Consider the following 15,781-nt stretch of genomic DNA (forward strand, 5'->3'; position numbering starts at 1 on the left):
TTAAGGAAAAACAATGACTTCCTCCCCACTAAAGAAAACCGCAGCATTCAGAGGAACAATCCGAGAAACACTATATCTCAAATAATAAGAGGTCTCATCACTAGCCGGCTTATCATGATCACAGATATTATAACTTGCTGACTTTGCCAATACTGTCCACCAAAACAGGGCAACGAATCAAGATTGCTGCAATCAAAAGACAAGGGTTCTCATCACGAGCCAGCTTGTTCAACAAAAGTGTAAATCAAGTGAATGACTCTGTCATAATTTTGGCTACCAAACCAAGACATTGTTCTTTGAGAATAAAAAAGGAAAAAGTGTCGATGTGGATTTTTCTTCGAAGGTTGTACATAGCCTTAAGCAGGATAAAGGATCATTGTTGGGTAACAGGTAACCCTGTCGAGGCTATGGACGCCTGCTGGCAGCAGAGGCTCTACCTACGACAAATGAGCATATTTTAAAGCCAGCACACAGAGAAGACTTTATTTTATCTTTAAAAAGACCAACTAGTGGCTGATGTAAATACAAGGACAAAGCCTGAGGAAGCAAGCAATTAGAATAAAAAAAAGGTTGAAACAAAATATCATTGATAGGATAAGGCATAATGTACTCTATCTGTCCATAACAAAATTTAGACTTATGAAAATTTTTCTGTTTTGGAAGTTAAGATTCAATAGAAAAGCAGAGATAACTGGTTCTTCCCAGTGAATCGCCATTGTTGTGGCCACCAACAACCCCCCTCTTTGTTTAGTATTAGCAATAACACTAAGCAAGTGGGGACCCTTAGTAAAAAATCCAAAAAACATTTTATAAAACTTTTTTGTATTCTACTCCTTAAATTATGTCGCATCGCGTGGAGAAGATAAAACATCCCTTTATGTGCATAATAAAACCTGCGAAGAAGCGACGCGAAATTCATCCCATCGCACACATTAAGAAGCACTCTTAAATGAAAATCTTAAGAAATCTCTGACGGCCGATGTGCGATGTCGCATATCACAATATCGCATAAGCAACACACAATGATTTAATGACTCATGCGATCTGCGATGCTACGATCTTGCGATATCCGCGATCTGCGATAAACGCGATCTGCGATAATCTGATCTGAAAAAAATTGCGATGACACATCTAGGTAATGCGATGACGCGATGCTGCTATCACCCATCGCAAATTTCCTCGGCTCAACATTCAAGAAAAGCTGTCTATAAACCAAAATTAGGCGCGCACCTTAAAGGAAATTAATGAACATATGCCAAAGTGTCAGTGAAGGACAGTTGTGTGTTTTTCGAAGAGTCAGTTCACGATAGGTGTCATGATTTTATACATTCATAGAAGTTAGAGCTTTCGTATCAGTATTTATTATCATTACTCTTTTCCTTTGCGTGAACTGCAGGAATGAAAAACAGAAAACAATATGAAGAAATGAGCAGGAAACATCTAAGGAAAAGGGGAAAGCGTCAATGCTCGGAGAACAGAGAAGAGATGCCTTCATAAACGGATGTCGCATGCAACAAAACCACAGATGCTAGAGTATCACTCAACGGATGCTGAGGCCGATAGGTGATTCAACATTCAGGGTCAAAAAGCTCACAAAAGCGGCATGTTTACCAAAAATCCTGAAACTTCTACCCGGTAAAGGAAAAAGGCGCTAAAGAAGGAAAACGCACCAGAAAAGCCCAGAATAAAGAACAGAGGCAGTTTTCGATGCGCGATTAGCGCCTAGTACTAATCACACATCGCTAAGAAAATTGTTCAGAAAGCAAAGTCCCTAACTTGCTTAGTCATTCGCAAGTCCGGAAACCGAAATAGCAAAAGCAGAAGCAGTTTGAGAGAAATTTTGGTTGTTGCCATGTATATACGCAGTAAATTCACCCAACCAGAGGATGATTCTCAAAAAATATCTTCTAGTGTACTAAAAAGTGGTACCAGCGCTTGCCATTTCTATTTTCGTAGCTCCAACAAAAGCAGAAGGTAACCAGCCGACTCTTGCCAGGCGAATGTTGAATGCTCGCAACATTTAAGGAGCAAATGCAGAAATAGTTAGGAATTAGATTCAGTTTTTAGAAATAGTTTCGCTTTAGAAGAAGGGCGGTCATTTAAACCGTATCCTAAATTTATGTAATTAAGTTATTTAGTTAGTAGTATTTAAACCCTTCTCATGCATTTGGAGAAGGGTCAAGAAATTTGTCAAAAACTTGTCCTCAGAACATGCACTTTTGCACCCTCGGAGGGGGTTTTGATGAATGGATGGATCAAGGTTTATTAATGTTTGCATTTGATATCTTCCACTGATGTTGCACTTTTGTACTCTTAGTAGATGTTAGAGCAAGGAGAGATAAATCATTGTTGCTTGAAGCTTATGAGTAGGATCAGTCATAAATGGTACTTTTATCTCTTGACCATTTCTACTTATATTCTTAAAGTGATATACAGTTTTAGTTGTTTATATGTTATTGCATGAATGTGTGAGTTACCATTTGGCACTTTTGTATGGTGGAGCCATTTATTTATGTCTGATATATGAATAACTTATTATGCGATATGTTGTTCACAACTGTTTTGCCTAACTTTTTATGCAAAGTAGTTCATCTTAATTGATTTCTATTCTTATGATAGCTGAATGATCTTTATTACCAGTTATTGTTTGAAATCTTTTTAGATCGCATAATAGAAGAAATACACCCCGGGTTAGCATAGATTAGATGTGTTGTTTTTCATTAGATTACAATAGCATAAAGTTAGTTTAAAAGTTTGAATTAGATTAGCTTTAAGTATCCTTGGATCAGCAACATCCAACTCTACACACACACACACACCCTTAGATTGGGAAACTGGTCCCATTATCCCCAGTCGGACCCGCTATACCAAATGGATAAGGAGTTGCCAACCAAGGTCCGGACCGGGTGGGTATCCCCCTTGTTGTCGACCTGATTTTCGGGGCTTCAACAGGTAGAGATGGTGACCTGGGAAATCCCGTCTGGAGGAAAAAAGCATAACTTAGATAAGATGGAAGGACAGTTATGCGTAGAATGATGAGAGTGGAGTCATGAGATCTCCAGGACCTATCAGCCATAAGGGAATCTTTGTGAGGATAATTGTGGGTACACCAGATCACATAACTATTGAAACTCAGAATATAATATTTGGAAGATATCTTTGACATGAAATTAAAATAAGGACAAAAGGACTAACGAATAGGTGTGAAGAAAACCTCCTCAACTACTCTTGTTTTCCCTTGAGGCCTAGCTACTGCCAACTTCTCATGGTGGTCAGCGGAGCTATTTTTTTCCCACAAGATGTGCTTAAAAGTGAAATTTCCCAGGCCTTCCATATTTTTCCTTATTCTATTAAGGATTAGGTGGATGGCAACATTTGGAGGGGTTCTTCTACTGATCATGGCTTCAATGATGATAGCCAATTCTCCCATTATAATAGGATCTATCGTTTTTTTTTTTTTTTAGAATCTTGGTGCCCATTAATAGGCCATAAGCTTCAGCCCTATTGTTAGAGGCTTCCCCCAACCCCCTGACCGAATTATTTCCCCCTCGTTCGAGGAGGATCCCTCCTACTCTAGCTCTACCTGAATTGTTTTTGGAGGCGACATCAAAGAAAAGACAATTCCTATTCAGATTTCCTTTCCACATTGAAAATTCTTCCTTATTTAATCTAATTTTCCAATTTTGAGTTGGGGGTCTAACATTGGGACTGATATTCCAATTACTTCTGATAGTTGCTTGGCTGATCTAATTCCTTTCTTCTTGCTAGATGTTGTTATTGTCTCTTGATTTTAAACCTTTCATGTTTATAAATTCTGAAGTGAGGCCTCAAGACTTTGAAAAAGCACTTCCAATCTTTGGGTTTTGGTCTTTGAAGATGTTTTGATTTCTTGATAGCCAAATCTTCCAATGGAGAAATGATGGGAGACTTTCCGAGAACGTTTTGATGGTTTGCTTGTTCTTGAATCAATATGGGTATTTTTTTTCCATTCAGTGAAGAATTCATTGAAGGTTGTAGAGAAGTTGATCTCCATTTCCAGAGGACTTGTCAGTTTCTTCCAACACTCTCTAGTAAAGGGGAAATCCAAGAAGAGGTTTTGGATGGATTATTCCTCATTTAGACGCATTGAGAACCTTGACATGCCAGAGAATCCCTTTATTTTTAGGTTATCGACTGCGAGAATTATTTGTTTTTGGAGAGTCTAGCTAAAAATCTTGACTTTGGCGAGGCTTTTTGTCTTCCATATAGATTTCCAGGGGGGCCAATATTTTTCATCTTGTTGTGCCTAGAGAATGATGTATCCAGACTTGAATGTGTAATAACCCCCACTAGGATCCCAGATAAATGTGTCTTCAGCTTCCAGATTTGTTGGACCTGATCCTTTGAGATGGAGGACTAAGATATCCCATTGGCTTTTTAAATTTGGAGGCAGATTTGGAATGTGCCAGTCATGCAAATTTCTATTTTTCCATTGAGATATAGATTGCAAGGATGTTAGCCCCTTATCTTGCATCCATTCTCTTAACTCCTAGAAACCTAGGAAGGATGATAAAGGCTCTTTCTCCATGATTATGTCTCCCTAAACCTTGATACTTTTTCCATTTCCGTGTAGCTTTGAAGTGTACTTAGTGATAGTAGGTAACACTTTTTTGACTAGTTTCCATGCTTGCAAGCAAGGCATTATAGGGACATTTTCATCTAGAAAGTGAGTTCTTTGATGATTCATATATTTTAAAGCCAAAATTTGTTTCCACCAACTATCCTTTTCGATAATCATTCTCCATATAATTTTGGCCCCAAGGGTGATTCTTGGAAACCTTATGGATAAACCTCCCTTCTTAGAAGGAAAAATTACTTGCTCCCATTTTACCAAGTTGAACTTTCTGGTCTCGTTTTTCCCTCCCTGCCATGGGAAACCCCTGATTATTATCTCCATTTGTTTGTGGATGTTGGCTGGAGCCAGTATAGTGGCATATTGGTAAATTGGTGGTGCAGTGAGCATGGATTTTATTAGGATTACCCTACCCACTATGTTCAACCACTACATGCCCCAACTTTGGAATTTTTCCTTCATCTTTTTAGTTTGTGTGCTCCATAATTCAGCCTTCATATTTGATTTTGATACGAGTATTCATAGGTTGAAGAAGTGACTCCAATTTTCCTGTATGGGAATCTATAGGATCTGTGATATTCTTTGCATGCCGCGGGAGGACGAATTCCAGCCATATATTCTACATTTCGCATTATTTAGGAGACCACATGAAACCTCCATGAATTTATCTAATATTTTTTTAACCTTATAGAAATAATGCATGAGGCTCCACCCATCAAAAATGTGTCATCTGTGAACAAGGAGTGATTAATGCTTCTTAGAACATGTGATATGTGCAAACCAGTTAGTGTTCTTTCTATCTTGCTCTTTGCCAAAGCTCTACATAACGAATCTGCCATTATTATATATAGAAAGGGGAAAGGTGACAACCCTGCCTCAATTCTCTAGAACTTTGAAAGAAGTCACTCTGTCTTCCATTTATCAACGGGGGATATCCATGATCCCATAATGCAAGCGTTGAGTGCCTCAATGATGTCATTTCAGAAGCCAAATTTATTTAAGACAATAGTAAGTTAAGGAAGGCTTACACAATCAAAGGCATTTGCTATATTCAGTTTTATGATGATTCCATGTTCTTTTTTTAGCATGCTTTTGTGTAGTGCTTCCTAGACAACCAGAACATTGTCAATAATGTCTCTATTTGGAACAAAATCTCCTTGATTTTGTGAGATAATCTTAGGGAGAACTTTCCTAATTCAGTTGGTTGTGATATTCGTTGTTATTTCGTAAGAAGAGTTGCACAATGATATAGGCCAAAATCTTCTAAATGTGGAAGGCCTTGTGCCCTTTGGAATTAAAGTTAGAAAGGAAGATTTAGTAAAACCTCCCATATATTTTTTAATAAACACATTCCTTATCATTCTTACTAAATCCTTTTTTATTATATGCTAGTGATGAATGAAAAAAGAAATTGTGAAGCCATCTGGACCCAGTGCTTTGTTCAGATGTAGGCCCCAAACAAATACCTCGATTTCTTCTTCTCTGATTTCTTGCATAAGTTCTGAATTTTGGACAACGCTTATCTTATTTGGCACATGCTGCAAAAAGGATTTGAAATATACTCTTTCTCCATTTGTTGTTAGGAGGTTTTTAAAATGTTTATGTGCTTCCTCTTTTAAATCAACAGCTCCTCTAATTTCCTGTCCCTCTATTTGGATTGTGTCGATCTGATTTCTGTCCCTTCTGATTTTCATAGAATTATGAAAAAAGGTTGTGTTTTTATCCCCTTCTTTTAACCATAGGCTTCTTGACTTTAATCTCACCACTTCTTCTTCTTTCCGGTTTTCTTTGTATATTTCCCAATAGAGGTTATTTTCCTAAATATGGTCCTCTTTGGTCTCCTCCTCATTTTCTTTTGCGTCTTGAAGTTCCTCCATTTTTTTTAATAACTCTGCCTTTATTTTCTTTGTTTGTTTTTCTTTTTCTATGGCCCATTTTTTCAGTTCCTTTCTCAAGTTTTTTAACTTGATTTCCCACACATAATAGGGGGACCCTAAGACTTTTTGGACCACACATACGCAATTATATTTTTGAAATCTTCATTGCTGTTCCATGTTGGGAATTATATAAAAGGTATTGGTCCTTGATTTTCCAATAGCCCCATGGAAATTACCACCATATTGCGGCCTGATGTTGTTGTGTGAATGATTCTTGATCTTGCTGAATTATAGTCGGAGATGATGTTGTCCTTAAACAAAATGCGATATAATCTTTCATTTATATTATTGCTTCCTAACCTCTTGTTACTCCAAGTATACTTGCCATTGTTGGGAGGAGTGTCTACTAGATTGTTTTTTTCCATTATGTTTTCGATGGCATCCCTTGAAGGGTTTCAATGGTAAAGCCCACCAAACTTATCCTCCACATTAAAGACAAGATTCAGGTCCCCTCCCAGAATTATTTTTCTATTTTGAGTATCATTTAAGGTCTCTTGAACCGTATTCCAGCATTTTTCTTTTTCCCTAAAGTGATTGGGAGCATATATGTTGACAATGCAAAATTGCTCATTGGTGGTTGTGTCTTTTAGATATGTTCTAAGAATCTAATTTAGTGTTGTTCCTTTTTTGTTGAAGCAACTCCCATTTTCCTTTCCTCCATAAGGTGCATATACCCCCTGAGGCCCTTATAGCTTGTTAAGCTATTCCATCATAATTTTTTATATTTTTGATCAATTTTTTCGAGCCTTGGAAACTAGTTTTGATCTTCTGAAGCATTAGAATATCTGAGGTTTCCCTTACAAGAATATATTTTGCTGCATTTATTTTAAAAGGTGTCCCCAAACCACGAAAGTTCTAGGAGACCACAATCATTATTTATTTAGATGATGGGAAGAGGGGCCTTTCCCTCTTTGGTGGTTTTCGTTTTTCTCATTATTCTCGAAGATTTTCCCAAAAAAGGAGTCCATGGGCTACTGCATTCCTAATGCCATTTCTTTTTCGGCCGCTTCATCTCTCAATTCTTTGTTAGATTTTCTTCCTTCTTTCTTTTGGTGAGCTAAGGTTTGTAGTGATTCCTCTGATTGGTTTATTGTCAAAATTATATCAAATGAGGGGGGAGGAGGGCTAGGAGGGATAATAGGAGTGGAGGGGGTGAGGATAGGGGGTGGAGAGAGATGAGGGGAGGATGGGTGGTATGTGGAAGGGATGGGAGGATCTTCAAGGGGTCCAAAGGTGTTGGTATTGATGAAAGATGTGGAGATTAGGGGAGGGTTTTCATGGGGGGGGGATGAGGGGGGAGGAGCAGGGGGGGAGCCTGGGGTTGACTTGAGGAGGACAGGGTTTTTTGTTTGCCAATTTTATCTTTTTAACTTGTTCCCATTTTTCTTCTAACTCTTCTAAATTTTCTCTTTCTTAATTTTTTGACGTCTATTTGTAAAATGACCATATTCATGACATAACTTGCATTTAAACGGTATCTACCCATAGTCGAGTTGTTTTATGTGTGTCCATTGGTCTACTTTGATCCACTTCGACACATATCCTTGCACAAGGATGCATATCCTCTTTTGATTCACATCTATCAATATACTTCTCCATTTCTTTCCTTATGGACCTGATAGATTAATCACCCCAACAATGTAGGGGGAGATGGGGGAGTCTGACCCAAATTGGCACTGCACTAGGGACATCCATTTCAGTGTCGAAGTTGGGGGTCCATATATTTAAATACAGGCCTCACATGTCCATGGAGTATGGATGTTTCTGAAGATTAGGTCTCGATCTTCCTTTGTTTCGAAATGAAAGGTGTAGTACCCTCTTCCACAAAATCTCATGGAGATTTTTTCGTTTATTGAAGAGGACCAATTCCTCTCAACCCACTTCAGAACCAAGCGTGGTGAGGGCCAGAGTCTTGTAAACTAGATGACCAAGCCCCTTTTATATAGAGGCAGAGTCACTTGATGGGGAAGAGAGAGAGGTAGATATATCCCAGGGATGTCTTCGTGTTCCTTCACAAACTTGGATAACAAAGGTCTAGTCCTTAGAGGGCCAATGGCAGAAATCATAGATGCAAAGGTGATGAGCCCCATAAATGGGTAATTACATGGGCTCATTTTGCCTCCTAACATAGTTAGATCAACCATTCTCCAGCTTATTGCATGTTTTTTATTATATTTATGCTTATGCAGTGAGTTGAGTTAGTTATGATTCCATGAGGTCTAATATGTGTTTAATGCAAATTTTTGTTGAATTTTGAAGACAAAGTCAAAGATTCAATGGACAATTGGCAGCAATAATTCGAAGTGGACAAAGGAGAGGATTTATAAGAGGGAACCCCCCTCATTTATAGCTCCCCCACTTTGAATTCCCCTTCATCTAGCTCGAAGTACAAACAACCAAATCAATGCACTAGGAGGCAGCCGAGCAAGTGGAGGATAACTTATGTTTATCTCGAGTTTTGGGAGCCAAACCTCCCAGATTTTAAGGAAGCTATTGGGAGCTTCAATTGTATAAGTACAGAGGCCTAGGGCCTCATTAGTGTTGAATTTTTGTTGTACTTTTTCTATTGTTAAACTCTGCTCAACTTCGAGCTTACTTTTGTGGACAGTTTCATGTAATCCTATTACTGTTTTGATAATAAAGATGAGATCCATTTTGAGCTAGCACTGAGTTACCTCAGAGGGTTGAAGATCTTGGGTTAGGGCCCAATCCAAGTAGCCAAGGTCCTCTTGTTTGTATTTATATGCCTTGTTTCAGTTTATGGATTAGTTGTTGTTAGATGAATTTCTTTCTTGGTTAAGAATAGGTTGCTTTTGGTGATTTAGAAGGTTGTTTCCATTTGTGTTTTCTATAGCAGGTTAAGCAGTGATAGAAAGAAGATTCAAAAGGCTAGCAATAGTTCCTTGGCCTCTTTTCCTCCCTTTGGGACCATGAACTAAGGCAAAGATCCTCTTGCTACCCCAAAAACATAGATTTTCCTTCTCCATAGGATTTCTAGTGTTTGCAAGTTTGTTAGAAGGTTAATGCTTTGCTATAGATCTCTTCCACCATGCTCATTTCTATATTTGCAATAATTCTTCTTCCATGCTTTCTTTTCTTGTAGCATTTCTCAACATTCACTTCCATGGATCATAGTTTAAACTAGCTCGATGCAAAATTCTATTTTTTTAGATGTACTCACTTCCTTGCTTGCTTGATCGTATTGGTTAACTATCAGTTCTTTTGTAGTAGATCTCTCCTCACAGCAAGTCAGCCTATCAGACATCACGTTATCTCTTTGATCCATGCCCTACAGGTCACCCAAATTTCACGTCAAATTTGCCTTAGATTTCTGCATTTTTCCACAGGACTTCTTCCTCTCTCCCAATCATCTTTCCCACTCCTAGTGATTCTTGGTGGACCCTAGGTGCTCTAACACATCATCCCAACCTTCACTTACCTCTTTTACCCACTCTCACACCCTAAAAACCTTCAAAACTACTCTCGACATCCTCCTATAGACCTCCTATAAACCTCCTGTAGATCCCCTGTGTCCTCTTGTAGATTTTCCTGTAGGCTTTCTTTTGAAGGTCGAATGTGGGAAAACCTTCCAAAAGGCCACTCAAGACCTCCTAGGACCCATCCACACCATCTCACATTACCACAAAGCCCAAAATCGCCCTTCAACACTGCCTATTCGCTTCCACCTTTACACACAATAAAATAGATGCATGTCAATTTCACATAGAAATACATAAAAATCCAAAAAGATGTTTTTTACTCATTTACTTCTATAAGTAGCTTGAGTAGTTGTTGTTTACTTCCTTGAATAGGTAATGGTATTCATTTCATGGTTTTCATAGTGCTTTCTGCAAATGTAGGATTAGTTGGTTAAGTAGGGTTTGCTAGGTTTACTTTACATTTCAGTGTTTTTCCTTTCTGCAATTAAAGTAGCCTCTGTAGAGTAAGATTTCCTTTATTTCATCACATATAGAGATTCTTTTGGAATCCATAGAAGTTGGCCTTAGCTCCTAGTGATCTTGTGCCAGCTAACCAAGTGATAGCCTGTAGTAAGAACTAGTACTTGTGCATACAACATCGTTTCTTCCAAGTTTGTTATGAACTACGAGATTAATAAGAGTAAAGCAGGCAGCCTAGGAGTTGCAACATTATTGCTACAATACTGGTGCTCACCACTTTTTGGCACCATTGTCGAGGAAGTGTCATAGTATTTGGTTATTACTGCTTTCTTCTACTTTCTATTGCAACATTATGCTAAATAGTTTATTTCAGCAAAATTAGAATAGTCATTTCTTTTGGCTTCTGCATTTCCTTGCTTTCCTTTTCAATTCTCCAAATTTCATTTCAGTAACAGTACGCTAGTCATTTCTTTCAAGTTCTGCATTTCCTTCCTTTCCTTTTCAATTCTACAAATTTCATTTCAGCAAGTTCATTTCAGTTAGTTGCAATTTGTTTTGTTCAATCCATTTCAATTTCGCAAGGACAATTAGTGTGAAAAAAAAAAACAAAAACCAACCAAAAAAGTTTCCTTTCATGCCTCGTAGGAATAGAGATAATTCAAGAAAATTCTTTCCCAACACACCCACTACCTCACACAGCCAACCTTCTCTCTTCTTCGGTGGCAGTGATCAAGAAGAACCTTTAAGTGAACAACTAGAGATATTTGAAGAACCTATAGGGGAAGAAGAAGAAGAAAACATCCCTCTTGAGCCAATTGCTGAAAATAGAAATTCTAGGGGGAATGGAGAGAGAATAGAGGGTACCTTTCCCATTAGGGAGACCAATGGGGATACCAAAATGAAGAATATAAGCCCTTCAACCGTACCTCACTTCCATGGTTTGACTACAGAAGATCCTGAGTTTGAGTTTTCTATCATCTATCGAACATATGACTATGCAGAAGACAAGCAAAATTTGAAGCTATCCTCTTCTACTCTCAAGGATGCAACATTGCACTGGTTCATGGGGTTACCTGGAAATAGAATCACAACTAGGGCTAAGATGCAGCAGGCCTCTACTGACAAATATCGAGACTACTGTAGGTCAAAACATACCAAAGAATAAATCTTCCGACTGCCCATGGGAAGTGATGAATCCTTGGAAGATTATGAAGAGAGGTTCCAACTCAGCTACAAAAGGGTCAGGTGTACACTTGACCCTTAATCTCTGAAGTTGGTTCTGCTCAGGGGAATTCCGGAAGACCTTCTAGACACCCTCCATCTACTGACTGGGGGATACATCTACTAACTATCTTATGAGGACATAAAGACTATTTTTAGAAACCATTCTATAGCATCCAGAAAGAAAGGTAGGGGGAGCCAACCCATAGCCAATACCTCCTCTTCCAATTCATCCATTAAAGGTGAAATTGGAAACATGCTGGAAGACTTAAAAAGTGAGATGCTACAAAATCTTGCCATGAAAATGGATACCTTGCATATCAAAAGGAAACAAGAGGAAGCATAGAGGGCTTTGGCCATCTTTTGTCCTATATGCACCAGGAGGCATCCTAGGAATGAATGTACATTGAACTCTATAGAGGTTTGTTCAGTCTATGAAGAATATCATCCTACAGATAAGTGCCCTTCCTTGTCTGGACTTAAAGCTGTATACCAAGGGGCCAAAGGAGCCACTAAACCACTCTATTTCATGAACCAAAGGAGACCGCATGGACCTATACCATACCAGCAGGGGATGCAAGGGACATCTCAGGCATACTACAACCTAAACCAAGTCACTTTCATACCTTCTTGGGGCCCTCCTATTCATCCTTCCTAGTCCATGCCCCTCCTTGGTCTTTTCCATCTCAATATCATGCCCAACCAACCGCTCATTCATTTCAATCCTATGCTTAGCCACAACCTCAGTGGAATGCATCTCATCAGGGGTGGAGGCCCCAGTACAACTCTCCTCTCACTCTTTTGCCTCCACCACCTGCTCAACCACAACCATTGCCTCCTACTCCACCAAGGCAACCCCAAATGCCTACCTAGCCGAACCCAAACCCGAACAACATACAGGCTCAATAGGTATATAGTGGGGAACCATCATGCACAACTTATGATGTGGTGATTCAGGAGATTAACCTATGATCTGAGAAGGTTCTCCTAGATAGCCAGCCTCCACCTAGGGAGGTTGAGGAAGATAAAGAGGAAAGTAAACCTAAAGCAATTCCACCCTTTCCTGAGAGACTATCCGGGACAACACAGCCTACCCCAGAAGAAACTAAACTTCTGGGAGAATTGAAACAATTATCTGTGAAGATACCAATTCTCCAAGCCATAAAATATGTGCCTATCCACAATAGGTTTATCAATGTGAAGTGCTTCAGGCATCCAGGAAGGTGCAAAAGAGATGCCCCAACCATCAATGTCATAGGACAATTGTCCGACCTGATGTTGGGGTAGATAATCTGTCTGAAATATCTGGACCCTGGAAGCCCAGTAGATAATATCCACATCAATCACACCATGATCCCACATACCTTGATTGATTTGGGAGCTGCCATTAATGTGATGAAAAATGACACAATGCTCAAACTTAACCTCCAGGGCTCCTTAAGGAAGACCATGACAGTACTGCAGTTAGCAAACCACTCCACCGTGACCCCTAAAGGGATTGTGGAGGATGTGATGGTCTCCATGGATTCTTGGGAGTACCTTTCTAATTTCTTATTTCTCTAGCCGAAGGCAAAGCTCACTGGGTATCCTCTCATCCTGGGAAAAACCTTGTCGGCTAATGCTGATGCCTACATTAGCTATCAAGCTGGGAACATGACCATAAAGAACCGGCATATGTCCAAGCAATTAATCCTATACCCTCCTGCCCAACCCTTCCTAGAACATGATCTACCTCTCTAGCTGGAGGAGGAGGATGAGGATGAGGTCTATTCTGCACCACTTTGTGTATTAGAAACTACCATAGGGTGGAAATGCAAGATGAGGATGACATGATTGAAAATTTGATTCAGAATCCACCCCTAGTGTCTTACCATTAGAGGATATAGTGAGAGAAACCCAAAACAACCCTCAACTGATCTCTGTGTGGCCGACCTGACCTCTCTTTGATTTAAGAATATAGAGTTTGTCCCAAAAAGAACCTTGAAAATCAATCCATACCTATCCACTTCCTAGGAGAAAGAGCTATGCAGCTTATTGAGAAAGCATTTAGATGCCTTCGCTTGGAGTTATAAGGAGATGAAGGGAGTGCACACTTTAGTATGTACTCATCATATATACATTGAGAAAGATTGGAAACCAGTCAGGCAACCTCAAAGGAGTATGAATCCAGCACTTAAAGACATTTTTAAGGAAGAATTGAAAAAATTACTTGATGCAGGATTCATCTACCCCATCTTTGACAGTGAATGGGTCTCTTCTTTGGTGCTAGTGCCAAAGAAAAATGGCAAGTGGAGAATCTCTGTCGACTATTGGGAATTGAACAAAGCCACTAAAAAGGACCATTTTCCGCTACTGTTCATAGATCAAGTGTTAGATGGTCTGGTGGGGAAAAAGTTTTTCTCCTTCCTGGATGGGTTTAGTGGGTACAATCAGATTCAAATCAGCCCAGAAGACTAAGATAAGACCACTTTCAGTTGTCCTTGGGGTACCTTTGCATATCGGGTCCTTCCTTTTGGCTTGTGCAACACTCCAGCCACTTTCTAGAGAGTGGTATTGAGTATATTTTCTGAATTGGTTCATGATGTAGTGGAAATATATATGGATGATTTTACTCCTTATGGTTTTGACTTTCAGGAAGCTTTATCTAACATAGGAAAAGTTCTAGCCAAGTGTATTGAGATGAACCTATCCCTCAGTCCGGAAAAATGTAAATTTTTGATGACCGAAGGGACCGTGTTAGGTCATTCAATACCTCAACAAGGACTGAAGGTAGACCCCAATAAGATTTCCATCATCCAAAGGGTCCCACCTCCTCAAAAGGTGAGAGATGTCAGAAGTTTCCTAGGCTTAGCTGGATATTATAGATTATTCATTAAAGATTTAAGTAAGCTAGCCTCTCCTTTGTTTGCCCTTTTAGGCAAAGATGTTGAGTTCATATGGTCTGAAAGCTTTCAAGAAGCCCTACATACCCGGAAGATCAAGTTAGTGACTGGCCTAATTCTCAAAGGCCAAAACTGGGCCCTACCCTTCACATTCACACAAATGCGTCGAACAAAGCAATAGGAGCAGCCTTAGGAAAAATTGATGAAAATTTTCCTTATGCCATATACTTTATAAGCAAAAATTTGTCAAAGGCGGAGTTAAATTACATAGTGACCAAGAAGGAACTCCTCATTGTTGTGCATTCCTTAAACAAATTCAGAAATTATATTACAAGCTATCAAACCTTCGTGCACATTGATCATGTTGCAATTAGATATTTGATGAGAAAACCAGATGTAAATGCTCACATTATTAGATGGTTTCTTTTACTGCAACAGATTGATCTAACCATTATTGATAAGCCTGGTAAAGAAAATGTTGTTGCTAACTTTTTGTCTAGAGTAAATTTGCCTGCAGGTGAAGAAGGAATGGTGGATTACCAAATTCCAGATGAACATATGTTTTCTATTTCAGTACTCTCTCCATGGTTTGCTGATATAGCAAACTACTTGGTTTTAGCACAGTTTCCACCACACCTATCCTCAAAAGAGAAGAGCAAGATAGTAAGGAAAAGCGCCCATTTCACCTGGATTGGGGGTAATCTCTTGAAGCTTGGCCTAGATCAAATCTTGAGAAGATGTGCCAGGGAGGAGGAAGTCTTTGACATTCTCCTAACCTATCATGACGGGCCTTGTGGAAGTCATTTTGCAGCAAAGAGAACTGCCTTCAAAATATTGCAAGCAGGCTACTATTGGCCCACTCTTCATCAAGATGTGAGGAGATACACCAGCCAATGTGATTGGTGTCAAAGGATGGGGAAACCTTCTCCAAAGGATGAGATGCCCATGAAACCTCAAGTGACTTTGTGGGTCCTATCAGCGCTCCTTCCAGATAGAAACAATACATCATTGTGTGCACCGATTACCTGACAAAGTGGGAAGAAACAAAAAGAATCAAAGTAGTAACAGAGGAAAAAGTAGCTGAGTTTTTTAGAGAAAACATATTCTACAAGTTTGGGTATCCAAGAGAATTGGTCACAGATCAAGTCAATCAGTTCACTACCAATTTGATTAAAGACATGCTCACACATCATAAAATCAAGCACATGACTTCCACCCCTTACCATCCAC

This window comes from Pinus tabuliformis, chromosome 5_2 (genome assembly GCF_031772625.1).
Source record: "Pinus tabuliformis cultivar Carrire ecotype Pingquan chromosome 5_2, CPIR1, whole genome shotgun sequence".
Lineage (NCBI taxonomy): Eukaryota > Viridiplantae > Streptophyta > Pinopsida > Pinales > Pinaceae > Pinus > Pinus tabuliformis.